Source organism: Crinia signifera, chromosome 1, assembly GCF_055691185.1.
Source record: "Crinia signifera chromosome 1, ASM5569118v1, whole genome shotgun sequence".
Lineage (NCBI taxonomy): Eukaryota > Metazoa > Chordata > Amphibia > Anura > Myobatrachidae > Crinia > Crinia signifera.
The window spans coordinates 83816129-83828771 of record NC_139217.1 but is presented as its reverse complement, the minus strand read 5'-3'; the positions used below and the strand labels follow the sequence as shown (position 1 = coordinate 83828771).

The 12643-nt window shown below is 47.8% G+C and overlaps 1 protein-coding gene and 1 long non-coding RNA gene across 7 annotated transcripts in view; one reads left to right on the top strand and one right to left on the bottom strand.

Annotated features, from left to right (window-relative positions):
* Nucleotides 1–4069: 4069 nt before the first annotated feature.
* Nucleotides 4070–11878, bottom strand: LOC146057416 (uncharacterized). The gene is made up of 2 exons (XR_014469718.1): nucleotides 11099–11878; nucleotides 4070–5104 (listed from the first exon to the last, which is right to left on the bottom strand). It is a non-coding gene; the product is annotated as an uncharacterized LOC146057416 (long non-coding RNA).
* The window catches only part of CRACD (capping protein inhibiting regulator of actin dynamics), a 135123-nt gene continuing 133668 nt past the window's right edge, over nucleotides 11189–12643 (top strand). For 3 of the 6 annotated variants that reach the window (XM_083168601.1, XM_083168592.1, XM_083168574.1), the window contains exon 1: nucleotides 11375–11583. The gene's annotated coding sequence lies outside the window, so the exon portion shown is untranslated. Of the gene's footprint in view, nucleotides 11326–11373; nucleotides 11584–12643 lie in introns of those variants that run through there. The other 3 variants (XM_083168583.1, XM_083168612.1, XM_083168620.1) reach the window with 3 other exon arrangements.

Here is a 12643-nt window from a genome sequence, read left to right as displayed (position 1 = left end):
GGACTGCTAGGTCAGACATCCAATAGGAAGTCACTGCCAGTCACAGTGAAGTCAGTGCAGGCTAACAGGAGGTGCACAGTGGCGATTTTTACCTGAGAAGGCTGCAGTCCTGTTGTGCATGCCTAAAGCAACATCCCATCTTCAAAGGACTCCCATCTAAAGGCCCCCATACATTAGGCTGACTTGTCCTTAGGACAAGTCGGACCCAATGCTCCTGTGAGCCGCCCAGGAGCTCCCCGGGAGGCTCACACACAATTTGGCACTTGATGAGCCAAATTTGACATGTGATAAATCGCTTGCGATTTATCACATGTCGGGGCACAGTGGGGCGGGCAGCGGGTCCCTGAGTGCTAAGCTGGCGGCGCCGGGGAGTGCTGACCTGGCCGGGCGGTGATGATCATAGATATCAGCAGCGCTGCGGGAGTCGGGACGAGACGCGCAGTGGCGGGTATTAGATTTTAAAATACCTGTCAAATGACTGGCCGTTCTCTGATTGGCTGGCTGAGAGCTCAGCCAATCAGAGAACGGCTAGTCATTTGACAGGAATTTTAAAATCTAATACCCACCACTGCGCGTCCCGTCCCGACTCCCGCAGCGTTGCTGATATCTATGATCATCACCGCCCGGCCAGGTCAGCACTCACCGGCGCCGCCAGCTTAGCACTCAGGGACCCGCTGCCCGCCCCACTGCTCCCCCGGTGCCTGCATGCATATGCTTGTCAGGTGGGCAGGCATATGCATACAGGGAGGTCGGACGTGATCGTATGTACTGACCGTCCGACCTCCCTGATCCAGTCCGATGTGCACGGGACCGCGCATCGGATCAGATCAGATATCACACACCTGCGATTTTGGCCGAAATCGGATGAAATCGTCCCAAAATCGCATAGTGTATGGGGGCCTTTAGTAAATAAACCCATCAATATCTGTGTTGTGCCACAGTAGTTGTCAAACTGTGTTGGATCTCCAAACTAATAACAAATGTCTGCAGTGTGGTTACCGGATGACAGGTTGTCAGTCAGTACTGCAACATGCCCATTGTCGGTATGGGTAAAAGGTCACAGGTTTAAATAGTCAACATGACACGCAACGTATTGTTGACACAAGGCTTTTTTTTTTTTCAGCGTTTTCATAATTTAACATCCACATAGACTACGAGTGGGAACAGAATACTTTCTGAAGTATAGCCAGTGAAGTGAGCCATGCAAGTTTACGTGGTTAACTGATTGTGGTAGTGTGCCAAACCTACAATTTGAAAACCCCCCAAAAAATTTAAATATCATCTATATAATAAGTTGAAGAGCGTGTCAAATTCGGCAACAAGGTACCTCTGGACCTGTTGTTATGTGTACCTCAAACCCGTTTTTGGTAAATTTCACGTAGAAGTTTAAAAAACAGCAATATTTCTTGATTGATGATCTGGAACAAGATCGACGATCTGGGAAACAGATGACTAAGGAACAACACTACAAATGATTTCAATGCTGAGTATGAATGCAAACACATTCTAACATTATGGTGGAGGCTTTAACCCCTTTAGAAGCACTACCGAGAGCTTCCGCCAGCGCCACACTCAGCAGCAGCGTCTGCCTGGCTCCTGCGTCCCCCGGCTGTGGCCAGCGTGACCTTGTTACGTTACGCTGCACACAGCTGGGTTTCCGGGGGCAGGGCTGAGCAGCGGCTGATGGACAGTTCAGCGGCGCTGCCTGGCCCCAGGGTTGTAGTGGGGAATTTCTTTCAGGGAGCACTCCCCAGAGAAAACTCGCCCAGTGGGGAGCGCTCCCTAAAAAAAAAACACTGCTTAAGGGGTTAAACAATTAATTTGGAAGAATATACAAACTTATATATTAATATTGATCTAGATATACACTTTAACAGAACAATGGCCTGGGCATTTTGGAATCAGTATTCACCTCACAATCTACCATTAACCAAAGATTTAAAACTACTGTTGACCGGTGTTGCTGCTGCTGCTAACAAGACTATCTTGTCTCAGTGGATTCAAAAGGATCAAATTCCCCTGTCATTAATGCTGCCCCGCTTGTCATATTTGTATCAAATGGACTGGGTCGACTGTTTATTAGATGTGGAAACAAGATGCCAAAAATGATTTGCAATATGGCTTATTTGAAAACACTATCACCTTCAACGAAAGAATATTTACGTAAAACTGTCCGGCTTACTACCTGGTATAATAAAGAAGTGCTTGCTACTGGGTCCCCTCATCTTAAATTACTTTTATTGTCTACATCCGTTAAGTCTTTGAACGATGATGTCAATCATACTGTATATAACCTTGCGAAACTCTGTTGGTCATTTCTACCTTTAATGTATATTGTACATTATTGTGTGATGTTTGTTTTTTATTCTGATAATTAAAAAAAAATTACGAAAAATATAATGTCCCTGAGGCTATTTTGCCACAAAAGGGGCGTAATTCACTGCTGATCACGGGAGTGATACTAAATCATGGCTGTCGGAATCCCAGCATTCAAAATCCCGACACCGGAATCACGACCGCCGAAATCCTGACAAGGGGGGGACGTGGATCACCCCCCCCCATGCTGGCTCGCTGCGCTCGCCACACAGCGGGCCCAGTGCCACGCTACGCTCGGCACACTAATCTATTGTCCCTCTATGAGTGTCATGGATATAGAGGGAGAAAGTGTCGGGATTTGAACGCCGGGATTCCGACCGCCAGGATTGTAACTGCATCTCCTGATCACATAAGCGATGAGTAGTGCAGTTTCCCAGCTATCAGTGAAATTGATATTAACTGATGATGCTGCGAGAGTAATTAATGATTAGGAGGGAGTTAATGATTTATGCGGCTAATTAAGTTGAATAAGAGAATAATTAGTGATGAGTTGATTTGTGTAGTGGTAAAAAAAATGCTCTCTGTATTGTATGGTGGTCTCAAAACTGTGTTATGTATTGTGTGGCAGTGATTGTTAGCGGCTTATGGTGATCACTGAGCTCTGACTGTACTGCTTTCTGACTAGTTGCATTCTGAAAAATCTGGGTGCCTATTTTTCTATCTTTGCTCCTCCTTGTATCAAAAACTGGGGTACTTGTTTCCTAGCACGGCCATAATCGCGGACATCGTGTACCTTTAAGTTAAGGTACACGATGCCCGCGATGGACCCGATTTCCTTTGAAATCAGGTCCATTTTGCCGGCAAAGGAAAAATCGCGGGCATCGCGTCGGTCGGGACCATTAACATTGGCCCCGACGCGACCGACACGATGCCCCCGATTTTGCCATAGGCTTCAATGTTAAAATATTTTTTAACATTGAAATCGGGAGCATTGCGTCGGTCTTGTGCCATTATAATGGCACAAGATGAGATGGACTTGATTAAGTCCATCTCACAAAGTCAAAAATGTGAAATGGGTCATATATATGGCCCCGTCGTCACCCCACAATTGACGTGAACCCGAAGCGTGGCGAGCGGCGGCGGTGCGCGTCCTCCGACCTTTTCATTCCCCTACTATCCACATCGGCGTGGAGTTGAGAATATAAAGTGTGGCGAGCGCAGCGAGCCACCGAGCCCAAAGCGCGGCGAGCGCAGCGAGCCCCGCTAGGGGACGCGTATACCTGTGAAGTTATACGCGTCCCCTCGCGGGGCACGCTACGCTCGCCACGCTTTGGGCACGGTGGCTCGCTGCGCTCGCCACACTTTATATTCTCAACTCCACACCGACGTGGATAGTAGGGGAATGAAAAGGTCGGAGGATGCGCACCACGGCCGCTCGCCACGCTTCGGGTTGGCGTCAATCGTGGGGTGGGGTTTACGGTATAAAATTGGGGGTCAAGGGAATATTTTACATTGAATCCAATGTAAAATCGGGTCCCAGGGACCCTATTCACATTTGATTCAATTAAAAAATCGGGTCGGTCGCGTCGGTCGCATCGCATGCGACCAAATCGCATGCGATGCGACCGACACGATTTTTCCGACACGACCACCCCGATGGAAATCGGTGTGGTCGTGCTAGGAAACAAGTACCAAAACTGGTAACACCAACCTTTATCGATAAGCAAAGCCATGGTGAGTCAGAAAATACATCTACGGTGATATACTGCATTTAGCCGTTAACATGGACATTGTTCACTCTGTGGGACTGATACAGAAATGCATGCTGGAAATAGTATATATGTGCACAGTGGCGTTTCATTTCCTTATGACACCTAAGCTCCTTGATTGCGTGCCTGTAAAAAGGGGCAGTTTCACTGGGGAAAGAATGTGGCCTCATGGGAGCAGCTTGGCGTCATGGTCCAACCAACGTTGGCATTCTGTGAGATGCAGGCTGCCCTATAGACTGCTGGGAGTGCTGCTGCACTGTTACAGAAGCCGGGTGTTTCACCTAATGTTACAGTACAGCCACCAGCTCCTGCTACTGAGCAGGAGCCAGCATTTTGATTTTACCCATTGGCGGGTGACAACCAGGATTGGCCTGTTTGTATAGTAACAGGTAGGAATTGAAAATATTTATACTTTTAGCTGCCCAGTTAATCCATACCATGATTAATAGAATTCCAGATAATTGAGGTTCTCTGAGGTAGAGATTCTTAGGTACACATCCCATTCCAGACACACGCACAAGGATGATGCTGCACTACACATCCCAGGGGATGTAAGATTAGTTCCTGGGTAAGCTGGGTTTGTGCCAGTGCCGGCTGGGGAGATATGCTGGGTCCATCTATGCACGTTAGGCCCTCCTTGTTACATGCCCGATGCAATGTGTTTGTCCTCATTTCCTATGTGAGATTGTTGTCTGTCCATTGGGTGGATTCAGATACCTCATAATCCAGCAGTAGACTGCTTAGATAAGATCGTTGACATTCGTAACCTCTCTCAGGTTACTGGTGTATGACTCCCGCTAGCATTGGGCTGGACCTTGCGAGGCGCCTGGGCTGGAGACATGCTGGCTGTGCATGTCCTTGGTCATGCTGTCTGTCTGCCAACATAAAAATTCTCTTGCCCTATCATGCAGCTTAAGATATTCTGTTCTCCATGGGCCTTTTCTGACTCCCAACTTCTTACAGGTCCATGTGACCTCTTCCCCATGACATCACTTGTGCATCTGCTTCTCTATGCGGCTCTGTGCGGTCATACAGAAAGAAGAAAAACATGAATAAAAAAATGTAGGCATAAATATGATGTAACCAAAAAAGACTATGGAGGTTATTCTACGTGATTCCCAGCCTGCGTATTTGCACAGGGGAGCGATTATTAGAGACTGCGCATGCACAGAAGTATTTATGCACATGTGCAGCCTCTTCGAGCGAGCGGGCATTGCGAATTGATTATTTGCAGGCCACTCGCACACAGCGGCGCGGGTGGGGGGTGGGCCGTGGACACGCCCATGGGTACGGCCAGTGTTTCATGAGCATTCCCATGAAAGCGCTGGGTGTTCCCATGCTAATGCACCGGTGATGTGGGGGTAGGCAGCTGACGTCAGATGTATTGTAGGGTACACACCAGGACGACCCGCTCACGATGCACATCGTGAGCGGGTCGTCAGTGTCTCGTCCGACCCGCTCACGGTGACGCGGGGGGGCACGACCCGCTCACGATGTGCACCGTGAGCGGGTCCGATCCGATGGCGACCCGCACCCGGCTGTATGGTCGTCATTGAGATCCTACCTGCAGCAGGTAGGATCTCAATAACGACCGACCGACCCGCGGGACCGCGCATCGGATCGGTATCGGTCCACACCAGGTCAGAAAAGGGCCCAATCACCACACAATCTACATCCAATTGATCGGAATTGGATCTAGATTGTGGGGATCGGGCCCTAGTCCTCCTGATGTGTACCCAGCATAAGACAGGTGTCTTAGATCTGTGAGCACTTGCAAAATCATTGCGACCATCAAATGATTTTGCTCCCGCACACAAGGCTGCAAATGTATGTTTATGCTAAACATCTATTCACATGCGTGCGGGGAAATAATTTGGGGGGGGGGAAGAGGGGGGGGGGGGGGCAGCTTTGTGAGTCAACAAGAATAAGATCCTATTTGTAGCCACATTTAACACCTATCACCTATCAAGGTATTCCCAGTATAAAATGTCTTTGGAATGCGAAGCCTCTGCACTCTGTTATTGTGCATAGCTATGAACACTTCTATGCATATGTATCCATGTGCAAACACACGTGCTATATAGCTACATATGAGCACATACATACACATGCCCACATATATAACTACATAGGCCTTATATCATGTCCAAACTATGGCTCTCCAGCTGTTGGGAAACTACAATTCCCATTATTCCTTGCCACAGTTTTGCTATTAGGGAATGCAAACACTATGGCAAGGCATGCTAGGATATATAGTTTCACAACAGCTGGAGGGCCACAGTTTGGACATGCCTACAGGCCATGCCTGCCTAATATACATATCCCTGGAATGAACAATTAAGTGATTTGCTTCTTCGGTACTTGTTTAGTTTCATGGCGGCACTTCCCAGCAGATTGTATGTAAATCGTATGCAAATCGTATGCGCTATTTGCATATGATTTGTATACGATTCGATCTGCGATTTAACACCCCCCCATTATCCACGTAAGCCCGAAGCGTGGCGAACGCAGTGTGCCCCGCGAGGGGATGCGGTATTTATACTTCCGACCTGTTCATACCCCTACTATCCACATCGACGTGGAGTTGATTTTATAAAGTCTGTCGAGCGCAGCGAGCCGCCGAGCCCGAACCTTCGCGAGTGCAGCGAGCCCCGCGAGGGTCCGCTTAAAACGAGCCCGAAGCGTGGCGATGGGGCCGTGGAATACATGTCAAGTAATCCATGTCTGCTCGCCACGCTTCGGACTCGTTATTCCTGTGTTATTTATCCATTTTAAGACGTGCATTAAAAATTGCCGGGGGATATAAGAGGAAAGGTGGAGGATGGGTAAGCAGGCGAGGAGATGGGAAGGGGGATAAGTATTGGCAAACTATTAAAGTGTATGACTGCATACTGGAATATGCAGTAATATTGATTAGCATGCTAAAAGCTTCCATACGCTGTACAACAACACAAAGAAGGCATATGCTGCATCAGCAATATTGTAAATGCCTGCTATTCCCCAGCCTGACAAAATGACATGCAATGCATTAGGATTTGTACATTGGGATTTGTACTATACATGTTGTTACAAAAGTGTAAATAGCACAACCCCATAAACCAAAAAGAAGAAAACACCCTTTTTGTGCCACAGCCCTACAGATGCACACAGATACAAATAAGCTTTTATCATGAGTAAAGGGCTTAAGCTGGCCATACATCAGAAAGATCGATCTTAAGATCGATTGCGCTCATGATTGTGTACAATTTCCCTTGAAATCCCCGGCAGTCCTTGGTGGTTTTTGGACACACAATCTACACACAATACATCTTACAATCAGTCATACAATCCATCTGCTGTATGATTGTGTATACAAGATGTGCACACAATCTGCATACAATCCATCATACAATCAGTCATACAATCCATCTGATGATTGATTGTATGATTTGTGTACACAAGATGTGCGTACAATCTGCATACAATCCATCTTACAATCAATTGAGATTGTATGATTGGGTACAATATCTTTCTGATGTATGGCCACCTTTAGAGGGGAGGGGGTGAAAGTAGTCTGTTTACAAATCACAATCTACTGCTTATTTAGCATTTTCTAGATGATAATAGATAGAATCTGATTGGTTGCCTATAGCAACAACATCCCATCTTTAAAAGAACTCCCATCTTAGTAAATAAACCCCTCAATATCTGTGTTGTGCCACAGTAGTTATTACAAATTATGGTGGATCTCCGAACTAACACATGTCTGCAGTTTGGTTACCGGATGACAGGTTCTCAGTCAGTAGGGCATACAGGGGCAGATGGGGGAGAAGGGGTATCAGCGCACGTTATGTGCACTGATACCGCTTCTCCCCCATGTATGAAGCGGCCGGGATGCGGTAATGGACAGGGGCGCTAAGCGCCCCTGTCCATATCGGCGCTGCTATCAAAATGATAGCAGGCCGAATGTATGAACGGTCAGCATCGCTGACCGTTCCGCACGAAGCCGGGTTTGGCTTCGCCAGCATCAGGCTGGCGAAGCCCTATCTAAACAGCAGGGACAGCGCTGTCCCTGCTGTTAGGTCTGGGCTGCGCTGGGGATCTCGCGTGAACAGCGAGATCCCGCGCATGCCCAGTGCGGCCGGCCGGGGGACAGGAGATAGCGCATCAGTATTAACTGATGCGCTATCTCCAGAAAGGGACATCGCCGAAGGGGGGAGTTAACGCTCCCCCGCTTCGGCAGACAAGATGTTAATACATCTTGTCGATGTCCCTTCCTGCTTCGCCTCGCTATTGAGGCGAAGCAGGAAGTATCATAGCGGCGCGATAAGCGCTGCTATGATACATCTGTCCCATTGTCGGCATGGGCAAAAAGGTCAACAGGTTTAAATGGTCAACATGACAATGGTCGACGCAGCATATTGTCGACACAATGTTTGGATTTGTTTGCGTTTTGTTCAGCGTTTTCATACTTTACCATCCACATAGACTACAAGTGGGAACAGTATCCTTTCTGAAGTATAGCGAGTTAAGTGAGCCATGTAAGTTTACATGGTTCACTGATTGTGGTAGTGTGCTAAACCTACAATTTGAAAACCCCCCAAAAAAACATAAAATATAATCTATATAGCATACCTCCCAACATGACCCATTCCAGGAGGGACAAAATGCTCTGCTCCTGGACATACTTGCCAGTTGCAGTTGCCAAGGTGGGACTGCACCACTGTCGCAAATTCAAATAGGGGAGCCACACCTGCCAGTGAGTCTGGACTGTGCTGTTAAGGGTGGCAGTTGGTGGTGCTCCCCTATCTGAATTTTGGACTGTGCTGTAGCCTTGCAACTCTGCAACTACCACCGACATGGAAGTCCAGAAATAGAGCATTTTGTGCCTCCTGGAATGGGTCATGTTGGGAGGTATGATATAATAATAATAATAAGTTGAAGAGCGTGTGAGCATGTCTGTCGCATTGTGGAGACAATGTGGCACTCAAACCCGTTTTTGGTAAATTTCACTTAGAAGTTTAAAAAACAACAATTTTCCTTCATTGATGATCTGGAACAAGATCGACGATCTGGGAAACAGATGACTAAGGTACAACACCACAAATGATTTCATTGCTGTCATTGAGTATGAATGCAAACACATTCTAACATCTAATATGGTGGAGGCTTTAACCCCTTCAGTAGCACTCCCGAGATTGTGGTAGCGTAAACCTTGTGCATGTTGACCATTAGGGGTCAACCTCTTAAACCACACTCCAGCATTGTGCAGGCAGTGGTACACTCACTGACTAAGATATTTTTCTGCAATAGGCGTGTAATTCACTACTGGTCACATAAGCGATCAGTAGTGCAGTTTCCCAATTGTCTGAGAAATTGGGCAACATGTAGAACAGGTCATATGATATGTGAATGCCTCTTCCTGAATGGCTGACAGAGGCATTCGCAGGCAGGGACGGGGGCAGAGGCAGCCAGTGTTTGGGAAAATGGGGGCTTGTTGCCCTTATTCAGAACCATCTTAATGCTTGGGCCACTGAGCAACTGTATATAGGAGAAAACTGAGTAACTGCACAAGGCCCCCCCCCCAACACAATTTTAGGGGCCAATGATAAGGGGCAGGTTGAGCTGTAGGTATCTGCCCCCCAGGCTGGTGCCTCCTGAGCCTTCAAAAATCTACAATAAAGTCACATGGACCTTTTCCGTGAGTCAACCTTTTTTCCATTGTGACCATGTGCATGTCGACCTTTTGGAGTCAACCTAGACACTGTTGATCCTAAAGGGGCCTACACATGGGGAGATTTGCTGAGCATTCTGAGCGATGCTAGATTGCTGAGAACAGTCATTGCTGTGCACAGTGCTGCACAGCAATGTGTCAGCAATGTGCTCAGCAATCTGTCATGGCCAGTGTTCTCCAGTGAGAACAATAGCCTTGACCGGCGATTAGGGCTGCTACCTCTCCCGGATTTCCGGGATCCTCCCGGATTTGGTAGCAACCCTCCAGGAGGCTTTTCCAGTCACCCGGATTCCGGGATTCTTCCACTGCGGTGCTGACGCTGCCCGGCTTGCATTGGCAGCCTCCAATCCACACTATAGTGGAGCGGGCCACACGCACAGTCTGCCGGCTGCAGACCCTCCAAAATGGGTGCCGCCCTGGAGGAGACAAGCACTAGAGGTCCTATAGTGTCTGTCTCTTCCACGGCGGTGGCTATTTTGGAGGGGCTGCTGCCGCCGACTAAATGTGGGTGCGGTCTGCTGTGGCATGGATTGAAGAAGGAGGCAGCCAATGCAAGCAGGGCAAGGAGGTGGGAGGCTCTTCTGGCTTTTAGGGAACTCACTGGGCAATGAGCATGTAAGTCCCCCTGAAAACTACCATGTAACTCCCCCTAGCACTGAGCATGTAACTCCCCCTGGCAACAAGCATGTAATCCCCTGTGGCAATGAGAATGAAACTCCTGACAGGAAGCATGTAAACCCGGGCAACGAGCATGTAGGTTAGCTTCACTTACAGTATGTGGCATAATATGCAATATGTTGGGTGGCATTATGTGTAATGGGCATTACGGTGTGTGGCATTATGTGTAATGGGCATTACGGTGTGTGGTATTATGTGTAATGGGCATTATGGTGCGTGGCATTATGTGTAATGGACATGTTTTTTGTCTGATAGCGAGTCTCAATTGTAGCTCCGCCCTCTTATGGAATTAGGCCCCACCCACTTGCTTGTTGTTGGGATTGTGGATCTCCAGGAAACGATGATGCATGAGGTGGCAACCCTACCGGCAATGTAACTAGATTTATCCAGCATGCTGGATATTAATCGCCGAGCAATAGCAGCGCAAAGGGACACTTATCGCTATGGCCCCTACACACAGAGCGATGTAGGGGCATTTTCTATGTGATCTAGTGAGATTGCTAGGAAATTGCCCCAAAATAGCCCAGTGTATAGGCCCCTTAAGAAACAAACTCACTAGATGCCTATCTCCCCTTAACTATATAATTTTCTTTCACTAGCAGAAACACATAACAGTACATACCTGTGCTGGCATTTTCTCTCTGTCTCCATTCACCTGACCTGCCTTCTGTGCCAGGTTAGCAGCCTGCTGACTGGGATGGCTGCTGATGCAGAGCTTGCAGCAGGAAGGAGGCTGGGCAGCGTGCCGTGTTCCTTCTGGTTGTGAGAGGAGTAATTAGGGCTCTCTTCCCTGGCTGCCTCCTTTACCACCTGGATGATGCTGCACCACACACATCCCCAGGGGAGGAGGTAAGATCTGGGTGAGATTGGAGCCTGGGTAAGCTGGGACTGTAGCAGTGCCGGCTGGGGAGATCCATGTGACAGTCAGTGACTGCTGCTGCTGCTGCTGTGACAGTGCCATGGTGTGGCAGCCAGCATCAGCTGTGATCAGAGCAATGACAGACAGGAACGGAGACTGGAGACACCCTGTTCCTGCAGGCAGCAGCAGCAGTCAGACTGCGGGGAGAGCTATGTGAGCAGACGCCCGGCTGCACCTGTCTAGGCACGGTAGGCTTGCTTGTTACATGCCCGGTGCAATGTGTAACATGTCCCCCTTCCTTCCCTGTGTGAGGCGGCTGCTTTGTTGTCTGCTCGCCGGATGGGTTTAGAGGCATCACCCCAGCAATAGATTCCATAGATAAGATCGGGACTGCTATCACCCTGTCTCATGCAATGTATCTGACACTTTGCAATGCTGTGCCATTAATGCATAGCTTTATTGCCATTACTATCCATTATCAGCATCACCTCCCTATGTGTACTATTCTGTAACCTTGTGCAGATTATATGGGGGTTATATAGGGGGAACTGTCCTGAGGTTTCTGCAATATGCTTGGTTGCTGAATGGGAATACAAGTGTATGCATGCTGGATGGATTCTATTGTGTCCAGCCCTGTAGTATATGTGATTGCTGGGCACCAGCAGGCTGCAGATGATGTGGTGATAGCACCAGGCTTCCCCTCACATGACAGGCTTCCTAACCTTGGGAGCTGACATACTCCATTGTTACTACTGTTGTAGCTTTGCTATAGCTACTATACTACTCATGTCAGCAGCTGGGTTCTCTCCTATACTGAAGAGGAAATGAATTCATGTATGTGTTATCCTCTGCAGCATTAAGTATATGGAGCAGATTTGCATGATTATCTACAGTATATCTGTCAGTAACAGTTTATACAGCTACAGTATGTCCTCTAAAGTGTACCTTGTACCAAGTGCAGTATCCCTCTCTGAGGATACTGTTTGTAGCAGGGAATATTTCAATGTGTAAGTGAGATATAGTAACAACTGAAGATTTTTTAATTTCTACTGTATGTCCTATTCTTCCTTGTACCTGATAATACTCTGTGGCTTTCAAGACTATTACCCGATGTTGGATCCATATGTATCAATTGGCAGGGTCTTTTTAGGTCGGTAGTTACATACTTGGTTACCTCCAGTCTTTCTCATATTTTACCTATTGTGTCATTCTTGGCGGTATCTCACGCCTTGGCGCTAATCTTCTCTATGTGATGTAATGTAAAATGCATAGTTGCAGGGATAGTTGTGTACCCATGCAGGGATCCAG